The sequence below is a fragment of the Aquarana catesbeiana genome, linkage group LG05 (genome assembly GCF_042186555.1).
Source record: "Aquarana catesbeiana isolate 2022-GZ linkage group LG05, ASM4218655v1, whole genome shotgun sequence".
NCBI classification, from domain to species: Eukaryota; Metazoa; Chordata; class Amphibia; order Anura; family Ranidae; genus Aquarana; species Aquarana catesbeiana.
Genome location: NC_133328.1, coordinates 140,794,086 through 140,812,201, shown reverse-complemented (window position 1 = coordinate 140,812,201; position 18,116 = coordinate 140,794,086). Strand labels below are relative to the sequence as shown.

At 46.8% G+C, this 18,116-nt stretch overlaps 1 protein-coding gene across 1 annotated transcript in view; it reads right to left on the bottom strand.

Moving 5' to 3' along the window:
- The window catches only part of LOC141144491 (ubiquitin-conjugating enzyme E2 E2), a 326,835-nt gene extending 309,136 nt beyond the window's left edge, over positions 1-17,699 (bottom strand). The window contains exon 1 of the mRNA XM_073630232.1: positions 17,578-17,699. The gene's annotated coding sequence lies outside the window, so the exon portion shown is untranslated. The remainder of the gene's footprint in view (positions 1-17,577) is intronic.
- Positions 17,700-18,116: the final 417 nt, after the last annotated feature.

Here is an 18,116-nt window from a genome sequence, read left to right as displayed (position 1 = left end):
TATGTCGCACGATATATGGACATTCATGAATTCTAGTGAACACAAACACAATATAATATCAATTTTTTTGTAAAATATAAAAGATGATGTTACACCGAGTAAATAGATACCAAACATGTCACGCTTTAAAATTGTGCACGCTCTTGGAGGACAGTACTTTCAATTATCGATAGGTGATGCCTGCCTTTAGAGGTTACTAGTTAAGATTTACAGAGGAGGTCTGGTGCTAGGATTGCTCTCGCTCTGACGATCACAGTTATACCTCACGACTCGAGTGGTGTGATCATGTTTACATATGCGTGCGGGACCAATGTGTGAGTTCGCCACAGTGTGCAATTAAAAAATTGATTAAAAAATACTGTATATACTCGAGTATAGGCTGACCCGAATATAAGCTGAGGCACCTAATTTTACCACAAAAAAATGGGAAAGCTCATTGTCTCGAGTATAAGCCTAGGGTGAGAAATGCAGCAGCTACTGTAAATGGAAAATAGGGTCAACAATGCCCATCTGCAGCCTCACTCTGCCCATCTTCATGCCTCACTGTGTCCATCTGCTTGCCTCACTGTGTCCATCTGCATGCCTCATGAACCTTGATCTCCAGAACACCGGCGCTGTGACATGCAGTCTAATCGGCGACCGTCCAGTGTAACAAAGCCCCGCCTCCTCCTTGTCCGTGATGGAACACTGATTCGGTTTCCCAGCAGTGAGTCAGTGTTCCGCCTATCACAGACGAGAAGGCGGAGCTTTGTTACACTGGACGGCCACCAACTAGACTGCATGTCACAGCGCCGGGAGATCAGGTGCATGACGCTGCAGATGTACACAGTGACTCGAGTATAAGACGAGGGGGCTTTTTCAGCACAAAAAAATGTACTGAAAAACTCGGCTTATACGGTAATCTTTTTTTTTTTTGTTTTGTTTAATTTTTAAACTGTTTCTTTAAAAGAAAAAAAATACCCCCGCCCCCACCATCTCTCCTTTGGGCTCCAATGCAGCTGATCAGACGCAGATCGGTCTGATTGGCTGCTTCACTGGCCACTAGAGATGAGCTCGGACATGTTCAAAATTCCATATGCCCGATCCCGCCAGGAAGCCAACACTGTACACGGCTAATCATAGGCAGTGAGACATTTCCTGATCTGTGCAGCTGCGAACCGTGATGCCTGTGATCAGCCGTATGCAGTGTTGGCTTCCTGATGGGATCGGGCACGTGGGATTTTGAACACGCCCGAGCCCATCTCTACTGGCCACTATGCGGCCAGTAAAAAAAGAGCAGGAACAAAATAGTCATAGCTTCCAGGTTCTGAGGTCACACAGTGGGAGGAACAACTCCAGTTCCTCTCACTGTGAGTCCAGGGCTTGATACCACCGACCGCATCGTTACTGGGCTGCCCAGCAGCTCAGATTACTTTTACAAGAAAGAGAGTCGTCGGCACTAAAAATTGATACCTGGAACGTATATATATATATATATATATATATATATATATATATATTCTGTGGCCAGTGGCGAAGTGGTTAAGCTAAGTTTACCAGAAAAAAATTCCCTACAGCTTTGGTCACATCACTTACCAGTAATGAAGAACTATACGACCCACATTAGAAGGCAGCTGGAACCTCGAGAAATCTTCAGGGAGGGATGCCCTGTCCTCTTCCTGTCTTTGAACTTCCGATTCTGCAATGGTTAACAGCTTCAGGTCTTCCTGTAGAACAGCAGGGATGGTTCACAGTGACATGCACCCTACTCCCTCTTTCTCCATTTAGAACAGTTCTTTCACTGATCACATGATCTGTCAATGGGGTAGAGTCTGATCAGTCACAGGAGTCTCTCCTCCATTGAAAAAAGAAAAAAAAGAGGGCTCACCAGCCTTGTGCATTATCCTTGGACATATTTTTATTAGTAAAGTAAAAAACTAATCAAAAACATGTGGGAAAAGATTTTCAATACAAATGATCTCCAGATGACAGCAATTGGTCTACTAACAACAGACTCCGGATTGTAACAGGGGAGATTTCAAGGGCCACCGCGTTTCGAAGGGATGCCATTTTCCTCAGAGCCTAGCTAGGACCTAGACTGCTAGGCTCTGAGGAAGGAGGCATTCCTTCAAAACACATCAGTAGGCAGTGGCCTGTGAAATCTCCCCTGTTAGTAGACCAACTACGGTCATCTGGAGATCATTTGTATTGCAAATCTTTTCCCACATGATTTCAAGGGCCACCGCGTTTCGAAGGGATGCCATTTTCCTCAGAGCCTAGCTAGGACCTAGACTGCTAGGCTCTGAGGAAGGAGGCATTCCTTCAAAACACATCAGTAGGCAGTGGCCTGTAAAAACTCCCCTGTTAGTAGACCAACTACGGTCATCTGGAGATCATTTGTATTGCAAATCTTTTCCCACATGTTTGTGAGTAGTTTTTTACTTCATTTTTAATAATAAATATATGTCCAAGGATAATGCACAAGGCTGGTGCGTCCTCTTTTTCTTTGACTGTTAGGATACCCCTATCCTTGAGGGCAGCAAGGCCTGAGGCAATATCCACTACGAACTCTAGTCCACCTGGTAACTCACTTGTGCGCAAGAGTGTTTGTCTTTCCTCACTCCTCCATTCACAGATTGTGTTACAAGTAGTGTAATCAGTAAAAGAACTTTGCTCTCAATGAAGGGGGTTTGGGGCCATCAATATTGCATGAAGATCCAAGCTGTTCACCATTGCAGCTCTTTGGCATTTTTGTATTCGCCAAAAGAGAGAAACGTATCATCTGTTACATCATTTGTTGCTATGTCTTTCTGTATTTAGCTGCTTCAATCTGCCGAATCTAACTACAAAAGTAGTTCTAAAACTTTTTCGAGCTTCAGGCGACTTGCAGCGGAGACGTCAACCATCTCCATAGAGAATTGATTTCTTTTCTCCCTGAGCATTTTGGAGCTTGGAGCTACAAGACGCTCAGGTATGAATGCGGCCTCCAGGATCCAGCTGCCTACACAACATGAGACATCCTTCATTACAGGAAAGTGATGTGACTAAAGCTGTAGGCTTTTTTTTTTTTTAAGCTAAACTTCAGCTTAAATGCAAGGTCTGTTTTTAATGCTTTCACATAAAAATAAGACATTTACCAAAAGTCAGAACCACACACAACCTTCTACTACAGTCTGCAATACAATAGCCAGCTACTATGGTAAAAATGTAATGGATGCCGCAAAAAGTGTACCGTGCCATATATTACTACAGTACATTAGGAATAAATGACATAAGTGTTACTGGAAAACATAAAAGCCTATAACTTAAAATAAATCCCTTCTTTTTTTTTTATTTAGTTTATCTGTGCAAGAATTTATGATTGCCAAGTCTACTAATGCTATGCTTACAGCCAAAAAGTTATTTATGAAATAATAAAATGTAAAATTATGAGTGTTATTTATCAAATAATAGAAGCGTTACATCCACTGATTATATATACCACAAACTATAAAAGAACTTCAGGAAAAATTTGGTAATTAACTGCACAGTGAATATCTGTTAGCCCTGGTTCACACCAATGTAATTTGACAGTTCAAAATCGTGTGACAATTTGCACCCCCATTCAAATTGTTGCAGCAGCTTTAAAAAAAGGTTCCTGTACTTTTCTGCAATTTCATTGCAACTAGAATTGACTTCTGCTAAATTAAGTCGCAAGCCACAATTAAATTGCGGCTTTGAATTCACACTGAAGTAGCATGATTTCAAAGCCGCACCGGTGTGAACAGAGCGGCCCCGATCCTCCTCTTCTAGGGTCCCCTGCCAACGCTCCTGGCTCCTCCCCTCTTCTGAGTGCCCAACATAGCAAGCTGCTTATTAGGGAAGGTACAAGCACAGGCACAATTCCGAGCCAAGCTCTGTGTGCCTATTGTCACACACAGTGCAGCTAGGCAATGCCCCCTGCTCCCTCCTCACAGACTGTGATTGACAGAAGCAGCAGCCAATGGCTCCCGATCTGATGCTGCCTCCATTTCCATTTAAGAGAGAGCCACTGCTCTGAGGATAACAAATATACTCATCATATCCTTCCAACAATATGGCAGTTACATCCCCTGCTGGCCGCTGCCATCTTCTCTTCTTGGTGCTGGGTTTTTGGCTTCTTGATTGGCCGGGGGGGGGGGGGGGGGGGGTTGATGCCATCCTTTGCATGCGCACGAGAGTCAGTCATTCCAGCAGAGCCATAGTGTGCTGAGCATGTACATTCAATAGAAAACAAGCAGGCAGGTAAGTGTGTATTACTGCAGAAGAGGCAAAGCATGTCCCCTTCTGCAATAAAGAGTTGCCTGCTGGCAGTGTTCCACAAGTTAGGTTTAGTTCTGCTTTATACTGAGAGGTTTAGTTCCACTTTAACCACTTAGTGACTTCCCTATAGCAGTTTTACTGCTACAGGGCAGACACTGTGTGTAGGATCGCATATACATATGTAATCCTGCACTTCCTGGGAGCGGGTGCGAGTGCATGCCGTCTCGATCCTGCTGTGATTATTCACAGCGGGAGCCAATGGGCAGGTACCGTCGACTCCATGTCTGCTGGCAACTGTCGATCATTCAGTACACAAGCAGAACGGCAGTCTGCCTATGTTAACAAGGCATATTGCCGTTCTGTCAGGAGTGAAGGCATGGATCCTGTGTTCCTGCAAAACAGGGACATGGATCCAAGTACCCCTAGTACAAGCACCTCCCCCACAGTAAGAAAACACCAGCTAGGCACACATTTAACCCTTTGATCGCCCCTGATGTTTAACCCCTTCCCAGCCAGTGTCATTAGTACAGTGACAGTGCATATTTTTTAGCACTGATCACGGTATTAGTGTCACTGGTTCCCAAAAAAATGGCAAAAGTGTCAGTTAGTGTCCGATTGTCTGCTGTAATATCGCAGTCCCGCTATAAGTCGCTGACTGCCGCCATTACTAGTAAAAAAAATACATAAAAATATCCCATAGTTTGTAGTAGAGGACGACCAATATATATCAGCCCGCCAAAATATCAGCCGATATTTTGCCTTTTTTAAGAAATTGGTATCAGACGATTATTATGCAAATTAGGTTGATTAAACAGCGGCGCAGTGTACCAGAGCCAGAGGGTGAGTGCGGGGATTGGAGACAGGGGCAGGCTGGGTTGGGGGACAGGGTGGAAATTTCCCCCCTGGCCGCCTACCTTCTATTCAAAATGATCACTATCATGGCCGCTGTCTGCTGGCGTTTTTTTTTTTGGTGGAGGAAGTCGGCCGATGCAACCGCCGATTGGCTGTTACCAGCCGCGCTGCATTCTGGCAGTCGTAGTCCGAAGGCAGAGGCGGGGCGCGCAAGGGGACGAATGGAGCTCTGTCTTTTGTCTATGGCCAGGGTAGGGGCTGGAACGGAGCCGGGACCTCTCTGCTGGTGGCCACTAATGAGGTGGCAGTGAAGAACATTGATAGGCTGAATTGGTGGGCAATTATGGACATTGATGGGCTGCACTGATGGACACTGATAGGCTGCAGTTGCATTGGTGGGCACTGATGAGGTGGCACTAATGGACACTGATAGGCTTCACTTGCGGGCACTGATGGGCTGCACTTTTGGACACTGATAGGCTGTACTGGTGGACACCGATAGGCTGCACTGGTGGGCACTGATGAGGTGGCACTGATGGGCTGCACTGGTGGGCACTGATAGGCTGCAGTGGTGGGCATTGATGGGGTGGCACTGATGGGCTGCACTGGTTGGCACTGATAGGCTGCACCCCACCTCTCCACCCTAAACAATAACCTCCTCCCTGCCTCTCCACCCTAGATTTTATGAGATGAAGGGAAAAAAAAAGAAAAATCAGCCTAAAATATCAGCCGCAAAAATCAGCAACATATATTGGCCATGCCGATTTCTAAATATCGGGATCGGCCAGAGAAAAACCCATATCGGTCGACCTCTAGTTTGTAGACGCTATAACTTTTGTGCAAATCAATCAATATACACCTATTGGAAATTTTCTAACCACAAATATGTAGCAGAATACATATTGGCCTAAATTTATGAAGAAATTAGATTTTTTTTTTTTTTTTTTTTTGGAATGCGTTTTATAGCGTTTTTTTTTTTTTATTCTCCAGAATTGTCGGTCTTTTTTTGTTTATAGCGCAAAAAATAAAAAACTTAGCAATGACCAAATACCACCAAAAGAAAGCACTATTTGTGGGAAAAGAAAATGACAAATTTTATTTGGGTACCGCGTCGCATGACTGCGCAATCGTCAGTTAAAGTAAGTGCCCTATTTCAAAAAATGGCCTGGTCATGAAGGGGGTAAATCTATTGGATTAATGTAGCACACTTCATACATGAAAGCATGCGTGCCTCAATGCACTTACATGGGAGGACCAATGCAACTAGTCACTTTTTTACTTTCAAATCTGGAATGCAGGCAAGACAGTTAGAAGCTGATTGGTTGCTATGGGCAACAACTGGTTATTGACAACTGAAGTCTTTTCTAAAGTCATGTGTATTCCTATTTACACAAAGTGGCTCCCTGATCCTTGGCATTGTCAGGGAAAAGGACTAGAAGCAAAGGCATTACCCACCTATCACCTTCAATGAGGGCACATCCTACAGCAGAAGATCTCTAGGGAACACAGACAGCTCACATTGCACATTATGACACACACACTGAAATAGCACAGTCTCCTTCAATTTACACATTTCCCTCATCAGTATTTAAACCAAAACCTCTGAACTCAGCTCTCAAAACACAGACTTTAAGATTTAGTGCTGCTATAGACTTTCAGGACTCGTTCACACCGTGTCTGTTAAGCTGCATTCATCTGCATTGATCAAGGCAGGTTCAACACAAGGACACATAGAAAGCAATTACTTTTTATGTAGAAAGAAATGACTGTTTATGTTACAATGAGACGTGTGACCTCTACTAGTGATGAACTTGGGTCACGCTGGGACTAGAATGTGAAGACAAGTGTGTGAGCCCCCCAGGTAGTTGTCACCTATACAGGCCATTCATCTGCAGCTGCATATATAGAAGGGGCGTGTACATCTGCATATATAGAAGGGGCGTGTAAATCTGCATATATAGAAGGGGCGTGTACATCTACATATATAGAAGGGGCCTGTACATCTGCATATATAGAAGGGGCGTGTACATCTACATATATAGAAGGGGCGTGTACATCTGCATATATAGAAGGGGCGTGTACATCTACATATATAGAAGGGGCGTGTACATCTGCATATATAGAAGGGGCGGGTACATCTGCATATATAGAAGGGGCGTGTACATCTGCATATATAGAAGGGGCATGTACATCTGCATATATAGAAGGGGCTTGTACATCTGCATATATAGAAGGGGCTTGTACATCTGCAGCCAAGGGGCGGGTACATCTGCAGCTGCATATATAGAAGGGGCGGGTACATCTGCATATATATAAGGGGCGTGTACATCTGCAGTTGCATATATAGAAGGGGCGTGTACATCTGCAGCTGCATATATAGAAGGGGCGTGTACATCTGCAGCTGCATATATAGAAGGGGCGTGTACATCTGCAGCTGCATATATAGAAGGGGCAGGTACATCTGCATATATAGAAGGGGCGTGTACATCTGCAGCTGCATATATAGAAGGGGCGTGTACATCTGCAGCTGCATATATAGAAGGGGCGTGTACATCTGCATATATAGAAGGGGCGTGTACATCTGCATATATAGAAGGGGCGTGTACATCTGCATATATAGAAGGGGCGTGTACATCTGCATATATAGAAGGGGCGTGTACATCTGCATATATAGAAGGGGCGTCTACATCTGCATATATAGAAGGGGCGTCTACATCTGCATATATAGAAGGGGCGTGTACATCTGCAGCTGCATATATAAAAGGGGCGTGTACATCTGCATACATAGAAGGGGCGTGTACATCTGCATATATAGAAGGGGCGTGTACATCTGCAGCTGCATATATAGAAGGGGCAGGTACATCTGCAGCTGCATATATAGAAGCGGCGTGTACATCTGCAGCTGCATATATAGAAGGGGCGTGTACATCTGCATATATAGAAGGAGCGTGTACATCTGCAGCTGCATATATAGAAGGGGAAGATACATCTGCATATATAGAATGTGCGTCTACATCTGCATATATAGAAGGGACGTGTACATCTGCAGCTGCATATATAGAAGGGGCGTGTACATCTGCATATATAGAAGGAGCGTGTACATCTGCAGCTGCATATATAGAAGGGGAAGATACATCTGCATATATAGAATGTGCGTCTACATCTGCATATATAGAAGGGACGTGTACATCTGCAGCTGCATATATAGAAGGGGCGGGTACTTCTGCAGCTGCATATATAGAAGGGGTGGGTACATCTGCAGCTGCATATATAGAATGTGCGTGTACATCTGCATATATAGAAGGGACATGTACATCTGCAGCTGCATATATAGAAGGGGCGTGTATGTGCAGATGCGGAGGGGGGGGGGTGCTCCTTTGCAGATGATTGGCCCATAAAAGTGACAGCTTCCTGGTGGGCCCGCACATGTGGGTTTGTATCCTGATCCCCATGAAGGTGAAATGCATCAGTGGGGCTATTCTAAGAAGAGGACTCTCAGCGTGTTTGTTTTATGAAGATGTGATGTCATCAGCGTGCGGCTTTAAGTTTGTTACAGTAACGCTGCACAAGTGTTGCAGCACAACGCATCATGTCGCAATGTGCTGCAGTCCATTTGAAACATTTGATGCATTTGAATGAAACTTTGTGACACTACAATTTCATTTTGGCCCCTGGTGTGAGCAAGCCCCCAGGCTAATGTCAGATGGGCGACTCTGCAATTAGAGACAAATGGCTAGCAGTCATTCTTCTGGCTGTTTCCAAACACATCATGCTGACAGCTTGTGAACTGAAATGGTCATATTGTTTGCAAATGACAATGAAAGACTTGAATCTCTCAAACAGGATTTGGTTTGATGCAGTGAGAAAAGAGACTCTGTCACCAAATCCAGTACATGAAGGTAACCCATAGCAGGTAGATGTACTCATACATACAAGTGGGGTTGATTCACTAATTCCCCCGTACACACGATCAGAGAATCGATTGGAAAATACAGCTTTCGAAGCGATCGTACGATAATCGGATCATTAGTAGAGCATTCGAGAGCCGATCATGAAAGTTCATCCGATATTATTCTCAGACATGCATGAAAAAAAAATGTTGTACGATTTTCATTTAATCGGTACAGCTATCTTCGAAAATGCAATACAAATGCATTACAACACATGACATCACTTCCGATTTTTTTTTCTGTCGTACGGGAATTTTCGTGACTTTAGATTCAATCTGAGAATAGCATGCTAAAAAAAAAAAAAACAATCATTTGTCCGATAATCTCATCGTGTGTGCAAGGCTTAACACTGGAGAGTGCAAAATGTGGTGCAGCTGTGCATGGTCGCCAATCAAATTCTGACTTCAGCTTGTACAATTAGGCTTTGACAATAAGGCCGGGTTCACACTGATCCGACAAACGCTCCGACATTGGGAGCTCATGTCGCATGACGTGAGAAATCCAATGTTTCCCTATGGGAGCCGTCCTAACTGTTCCGACTTTAGAAATGCTCCCTGTACTACTTTGGTCCGACTTTGATCCTACTTCAGCCCATTGACTATCATTGAAGTCGGATCAAAGTCAGATCGCCGTCTCACATGATCCGACTTTGGCATGCGACTTGTGCTCAGATGATCTTGAGGGGGAACTCCGCGCCAAATTTTAAATAAAAAACTGGCATGGGTTCCCCTCCAAGAGCATACCAGGCCCTTGGGTCTGGTATGGACCTTAAGGGGAACCCCCTACGCCGAAAAAACAGGGTGGGGGTCCCCCCCCAATCCATACCAGACCCTTATCCGAGCACGCAGCCCGGCGGTCAGGAATGGGGGTGGGGACGAGCGAGCGCCTCCCCCCTCCTGAACCGTACCAGGCCGCATGCCCTCAACATGGGGGGGTGGGTGCTTTGGTGCAGAGGGGCGCCCTGCGGGCCCCCCCACCCCAAAACACCTTCTCCCCATGTTGATGAGGACAAGGGCCTCTTCCCGACAACCCTGGCCGTTGGTTGCCGGGGTCTGCGGGCAGGGGGCTTATCGTAATCCGGGAGCCCCCTTTAATAAGAGGGCCCCCAGAATCCGGCCCCCCCACCCTATGTGAATGAGTATGGTTTACATGGTACCCCTACCCATTCACCTAGGGAAAAAGTGTCAACAAAAAAACACACTACACAGGTTTTTAAAGTAATTTATTAGACAGCTCCGGGGGTCTTCTTCCGGCTTCGGGGTCTCTCCGGTGTCCTGATCTTCTGACTCCTCCGCTATCTTCTGCGGCTCTTTTGCTAGCGGTGGCCCGGACTTCTGCCTTCTTCCCTCTTCTGATGTTGACACGACGCTCTCTCTGGCTGGAATGCTCTCTGAGCGCTCTGCAATGGACTTATATAGGCGGTGACCCCGCCCCCTTATGCCATTACAGTCCCTGGGCATGCTGGGACTGTGACGTTTTAGGGGGCATGGTCACCGGGTGATGTTGACCATGCCCCCTTATGACGGCACAGTCCCAGCACGCCCCGGGACAGTGACCTCATAAGGGGGCAGGGTCACCGCCTATATAAGTCCATTGCAGAGCGCTGAGAGAGCATTCCAGCCAGAGAGAGCGTCGTGTCAATATCAGAAGAGGGAAGAAGGCAGAAGGCAGATGTCCGGGCAACCACTAGCAAAAGAGCCGCAGAAGATAGTGGAGGAGCTGGCAGAAGATCAGGACACCAGAGAGACCCCCGAAGTCGGAGGAAGACCCCCGCAGCCGGAAGACCCCCGAAGTCGGAAGAAGACCCCAGAGCTACCTAATAAATTACTTTAAAAACCTGTGTAGTGTGTTTTTTTATTGACACTTTTTCCCTAGGTGAATGGGTAGGGGTACCATGTACCCCATACTCATTCACATAGGGTGGGGGGCCGGGATCTGGGGGCCCTCTTATTAAAGGGGGCTCCCGGATTCCGATAAGCCCCCCGCCCGCAGACCCCGACAACCAACGGCCAGGGTTGTCGGGAAGAGACCCTTGTCCTCATCAACATGGGGACAAGGTGCTTTGGGGTGGGGGGGCCGCAGGGTGCCCCCCTGCCCCAAAGCACCCACCTCCCCATGTTGAGGGCATGCAGCCTGGTACGGTTCAGGAGGAGGGGGGGGGGGCGCTCGCTTGTCCCCACCCCCATTCCTGACCGGCCGGGCTGCATGCTCAGATAAGGGTCTGGTATGGATTTGGGGGGACCCCCACGCCGGTTTTTCGGTGTAGGGGGTTCCCCTTAAGTTCCATACCAGACCCAAGGGTCTGGTATGCTCCTGGAAGGGGAACCCATGCCGGGTTTTTTATTTAAAATTTGGCGCGGAGTTCCCCCTTAAGATTCACAGTGCCGGGCATTGGCGGGGATCCAAGTCGGATGCCCGTTCACTGAAAGTCGGACACATGCCGGCTTCATGTCACAGGGCAAAGTCGGATCCAAAGTAGGACGGCTGTCGTGTTGCACCAGTGTGAACCCAGCCTGAAACCTGGAAGCTGATTGGCTACCATGCACAGCTGCACCACATTTTGCACTCTCCAGTTTTAGTAAATCAAACCCAATGTGCCTTGATTTCCTTCCCGTTATGCAGAAACTAAAGCTTGTCCTTTTATTCACCTCCAAAGCTTCAGTAGTGTATACACTAGTAGAATTTCCAAAGAAAATTTGTATGAAAATTCTCAGAACATTCAAAATATTTCATTTGCTTTTACCAGTTGGTTTTGGAATGAATGGACTTTACCGAATGAAAATCCCAAACACTATTAGAAATTTGTACATTTCAGAAACATTTTCCATCCTGCTTCTTTGAATTTTCTTGTCACTACAGTCGAAAATGAATGTTGATTTCACCCACGAATGATCAGAAAAACGAACAAATGTTCTTACAACAAAAAAAAAAAAAATGTCGAACAGAATTCTACTAGCGTTTACCCAGCTTTAAGGGGTGTTGGAGCCTGCTAGAGGGCCACATCTGCTCCCCTCCCCCGACATCACCTATGGTCCTGGTAGTGGCTGGGGATGCCATGTGTCATCTGCATTGACCGTCTTCTGCCGATCGCACAAAACATCTCCATGCGAGTCCATGTACTTCATATGTATAAAGTGATGTGACAAGGTCTCTTTGAAGGGTTAGTTCACTTTTGTTCCATATGCACTACAGCTTCAACTCTACACTAAAATGGCGTTAAACCCAAAACGAACAAAATGTAATATATTGCAGCATACCAATCAGCTGTAGTGGCTGCATTAGTCTTCTTTTTCTTTTCAAAGTAACACACCACCTGTATTAGAGTTGCCCCCACTCTAGATAAAGAAGCACCTTTGGCCAGCAGCATTGTCAGTCTAGGGGGGAGGGGAGTGTTAAATGTACTAGCAGATTTAAATACACTAATTGAAGCTGACCACCAACACACACTGCAGTAACACAAGCAGTTACAGCTATGGGTTTTTTTTTTCTTTCGGGATAAAGGTTTTAGATAAACAAACAAAACTGATCATTATAAACACATTTGTCAGTGGTAAATGGTTTGTCTCAACACTCATAGCTGATACATTTGCTGGAGAGTAGAGCTGCACGATTCTGCCCAAAATGAGAATCATCATTTTTCTGCTTAAAAATAAAGATCATGATTCTTGTGGCGTAACATCTTTTACATTATCATTTACAGAGCGAAGTTCATCCATTTGATCTAAAAGGACAAAGTGTTACAATGTTTCTCCTTATCTCCATCTAAACCAGTGGTTCTCAAATCCTGTCCTCAGGACCCACTAACAGGCCAGATTTTAAGTATTTTTAAGTATTACCTTGGGGAATTGCAGACTAGAATACTGCAATCACTGAGTGGCAAATTATATCACCTGTAATGTATTTCAGTTGCAAACCAGGCCTGTTAGTGGGTCCGGAGGACACTGATCTAAGCGATGTTGTCATAAATGTGGCAGGCTGCCTGTTTTTTTTTTTTATGACATTTGTTAGCTGTGAGCAGAGAACTCTGCATAGAATTGGGAAAATGCTTTGTTAAGATCGCGAGGAGGGAAGAATCGCAATCTAATTCTTTAACAAATAATCGTGCAGCTCTACTGGAGAGCTTGTTTTTTTTTTGTTTTTTTTGAACAGACATACATGGCTGCTTTCACACTTATCCGTTTTTCTTCCACTTTCGTGTTAAAAAAAAAAAAAACAGAGGAAAAATGCACGGCCATGAAATCCTATGGAACTCCTCACACTGATAGGTTGCATTTTGTAAAATCCTACTTGCTGCATTTTTGGTGCGGTAAAAAGCAACGAACATTCCCCATTAAAATAAATGGGAACCGCATCAAAAACACGGCACCTGCGGTTGCGTCTTTGGTGTGTTGTTTGAGTCACATGTCCTTTGTTTCACAGGTGCAAAATGCACCAGAAATACAGCAAATACGCAGTAAAAACACATGTATTTTTACCATGTTTTTGGAATGGAGCGGTGTGAACGTAGCCTAAATGGCCATTACCAGGTGAAAATAAAGGGAAGAAAGTCTAAAAAAGAAAACTAATGCAGCAATCACCTTTAAGAATAATCTGCAATATAATAAGTTTGCTTTTTGGTTTAATACCACTTTAAAGTTTTCTCTAGAGAGGGGAGCTGATGGTACAAGCAGCTTACAGATCAACGAAGGACGGGACAAGTCAGGGAATGCCAAGAAACTCTGTTTTATACCACTTACTTCTTTAAAATCAATAAAAAATAATTGAAACAAAAAACAAAACGATGGGTTCACTTAGGCCAGCCACAGAGGGATTGGATAAATTCCGATCCATCTATGGACAGGTTGCTTGCGCTGAAGTCAATCTATTGATCGACTCCATTACAACCAGCCTGTTGGGTTTTTCTCATGCAAACACTGCCAGCGGCTAAAGCCACCAGCAGTCGTCATTGTATTCTGATGGCCTGGAAACCTCCAGCGAGAGGGATTCCCCCATAAACAAGGATTGTGTCGATTGGGGGAATTTAGTGATTTTGTTTCCATCAAGCCGTGGTTGAAGGAAAGAAAACGGCATCATGTACAGATCACACTGTCTGCACACTAATTGCAGCATTTATGTATGCGGCAGCTGTCAGTTTTATTTGCTGGTGACTACGATGTCTTCTCCCTGGTGACTGATCACAATGAAGCCCATAATGTCACCACACATCAGACGTGTGTGGGGTGCAGAACTTCCTCCCAGCACCACACTGTTTTATTTGTTCAGTGACGAGATGACAGTTTGATGCGTGTTCAGTGGCGAGATGACGGTTTGATGCGTGTTCAGTGGCGAGGTGACGGTTTGATGCGTGTTCAGTGGCGAGATGACGGTTTGATGCGTGTTCAGTGGCGAGATGACGGTTTGATGCGTGTTCAGTGGCGAGGTGACGGTTTGATGCGTGTTCAGTGGCGAGATGACGGTTTGATGCGTGGTCAGTGGCGAGATGACGGTTTGATGCGTGGTCAGTGGCGAGGTGATGGTTTGATGCATGTTCAGTGACGGTTTGATGCGTGTTCAGTGGCGAGGTGACGGTAGGATACGTGGTCAGTGGCGAGGTGACGGTTTGATGCGTGTTCAGTGACGAGGTGACAGTTTGATGCGTGTTCAGTGGGGAGGTGACGGCTTGATGCGTGTTCAGTGACGAGGTGACGGTTTGATGCGTGTTCAGTGGCGAGGTGACGGTTTGATGCGTGTTCAGTGGCGAGATGACGGCTTGATGCGTGTTCAGTGACGAGGTGACGGTTTGATGCGTGTTCAGTGGCGAGGTGACGGTTTGATGCGTGTTCAGTGGCGAGATGACGGTATGATACGTGGTCAGTGGCGAGGTGACGGTTTGATGCGTGTTAAGTGACGAGGTGACGGTTTGATGCGTGTTCAGTGACGAGGTGACGGTTTGATGCGTGTTCAGTGACGAGGTGACGGTTTGATGCGTGTTCAGTGACGAGGTGACGGTTTGATGCATGTTCAGTGGCGAGATGACGGTTTGATGCGTGTTCAGTGGCGAGGTGACGGTATGATACGTGGTCAGTGGCGAGGTGACGGTTTGATGCGTGTTCAGTGACAAGGTGACGGTTTGATGCGTGTTCAGTGACAAGGTGACGGTTTGATGCGTGTTCAGTGGCGAGGTGACGGTATGATACGTGGTCAGTGGCGAGGTGACGGTTTGATGCGTGTTCAGTGGCGAGATGACGGTTTGATGCGTGGTCAGTGGCGAGATGACGGTTTGATGCGTGGTCAGTGGCGAGGTGATGGTTTGATGCGTGTTCAGTGACGGTTTGATGCGTGTTCAGTGGCGAGGTGACGGTAGGATACGTGGTCAGTGGCGAGGTGACGGTTTGATGCGTGTTCAGTGACGAGGTGACAGTTTGATGCGTGTTCAGTGGCGAGATGACGGCTTGATGCGTGTTCAGTGACGAGGTGACGGTTTGATGCGTGTTCAGTGGCGAGGTGACGGTTTGATGCGTGTTCAGTGGCGAGATGACGGTATGATACGTGGTCAGTGGCGAGGTGACGGTTTGATGCGTGTTAAGTGACGAGGTGACGGTTTGATGCGTGTTCAGTGACGAGGTGACGGTTTGATGCGTGTTCAGTGACGAGGTGACGGTTTGATGCATGTTCAGTGACGAGGTGACGGTTTGATGCATGTTCAGTGACGAGGTGACGGTTTGATGCATGTTCAGTGGCGAGATGACGGTTTGATGCGTGTTCAGTGGCGAGGTGACGGTATGATACGTGGTCAGTGGCGAGGTGACGGTTTGATGCGTGTTCAGTGACAAGGTGACGGTTTGATGCGTGTTCAGTGACAAGGTGACGGTTTGATGCGTGTTCAGTGGCGAGGTGACGGTATGATACGTGGTCAGTGGCGAGGTGACGGTTTGATGCATGTTCAGTGACGAGGTGACGGTTTGATGCGTGTTCAGTGGGGAGGTGACGGTATGATACGTGGTCAGTGGCGAGGTGACGGTTTGATGCGTGTTCAGTGGCGAGTGACGGTTTGATGCGTGTTCAGTGGCGAGATGACGGTTTGATGCGTGTTCAGTGACGAGGTGATGGTTTGATGCGTGTTCAGTGGCGAGATGACGGTTTGATGCGTGTTCAGTGGCGAGATGACAGTTTGATGCGTGTTCAGTGGCGAGATGACAGTTTGATGCGTGTTCAGTGGCGAGATGACAGTTTGATGCGTGTTCAGCATACTATAATTTTCCTTCTTAAACTTTATTTGAAGCATCACAAGTACACCTCATTCATGTCTCTACAAAGCAGTGGTGACATATGATGCTTCTCAGTGTTCTGCACATTACCGCAGATCACCGCGCCTCTTGGCTGTGCCGGCCTACGGTCACTCTAGCCAATGCTCTGAAAAGTGATCTGCACTGTCGAGCATTCAGGAGGCAATCCTATTTTGTTTTGGCTGAATATCAGTTTATAATGGGGGGGTAATGGGCCCCAACCGCCAGCCTGACTCACGATTGCAGCACCACCCCATTGACTAGAATGGCCAAGATTGACAGCTGCCTGTCAGCTCAGCATGCTGTGTTAAATCTGCTGAGACCTGGTATTTGACCATTAAGGTGGGTAAAAACTATGGCTCATCCATCTGTTTTTTGCCATCCCCGGCCACCCAGGGACAAAGGCCTTGCAGTGTGAATGGGGGACACAGACAACCATTGCTTTCTATGTCCCACATCTGTGATGATTCGTAGTGATCCAGCATAGAATAGCGCAGATGAGCGCACGCGGTGTGAATGGGGGGCACAGACAACCATTGCTTTCTATGTCCCACATCTGTGATGATTCGTAGTGATCCAGCATAGAATAGCGCAGATGAGCGCACGCGGTGTGAATGGGGGGCACAGACAACCATTGCTTCCCATGTACCCCATCTGTGGTGATTCGTATCGATCCAGCATAGAATAGCGCAGATGAGCGCACGCGGTGTGAATGGGCCTCTCACCACTGATATGTAGATGGAATTTTGAAAGAATGTCATGAAAAATGAAGTAGCCCTTTAAATGGGAGCCCCATGTAATCCATAATGTCCATCATGCAGATAGGATCACCTTCACCATCCCATTACAGGGGGGGCAATCAACTGTCTAGTCATGAATGATACATTGAGCAACACAAGCAACACTGGTCACCCTGATCTCAGAGCCGATGACAGTGCAGATGGGTCTCCCTGTCATCTGATCACAATGGAGCCCATAGTGTGACAGATCGGATGTGTGTGGGGTGAAGTTCCCCCGATCCTCCCTCTCCGATCACATCCTCCATAGGAGGACACACACTCCTCTCCCCCACACTCCTCCGATCATCTCCCACTTCTCTCTATCGGACGTGACACCGAGCAACCCCCACACCGATCTACGGGATCGGCCGGCACCTCGGGCACCGCACAGCCTGTACTCAGAGCTCGGTGTGCCCGGCTGTTCTAGGCTCATTCAGGGGCACCGTGCCCGGCTACCTCTCGGGAACTCACCGTGCTCACCGCCGTTCACTGCTGGGGAGGCAAGACTTCCCGGCGCATCCCCAGCTGCCAACGGCGCATGCGCAGCTTACTCTCGCTTCACCAGTAATTGCTGTCGACGCGAGACTTGCCTGCGCATGCGTGGTGAGGGGGAAGATTGTGTAGGAGAGTGAGTGAAGAGAACGCTGAGAGTTGGCTGTGTGAAGAATACAGAGTTGGCTGATGGGGGGGGGGAGACATTGGTGTTCGTCTGGGAGCACGGCTTTACACATGGTCCAATAATAGAACAATATAGGGAAAGAAAATAAAAGGAATGTGCTTTTAATTAGTTATTATTTTCTGTAGTAACGTTAAACCTTACTCCACCCCTCTTACGTTGTACTCCCACCATATTACAGGCCCCCTCTCTTACCTTTACCCCCCCCCCCCACACACACACATTTACCCTCCCCTCCATTACTGACCCCTTCCTTTACCTCCTCTCACCCCCCCCCCTTTACCTTTTTTGACGGGTTATGCAGAAAATAATGACTCACATGCCCAACACCTCA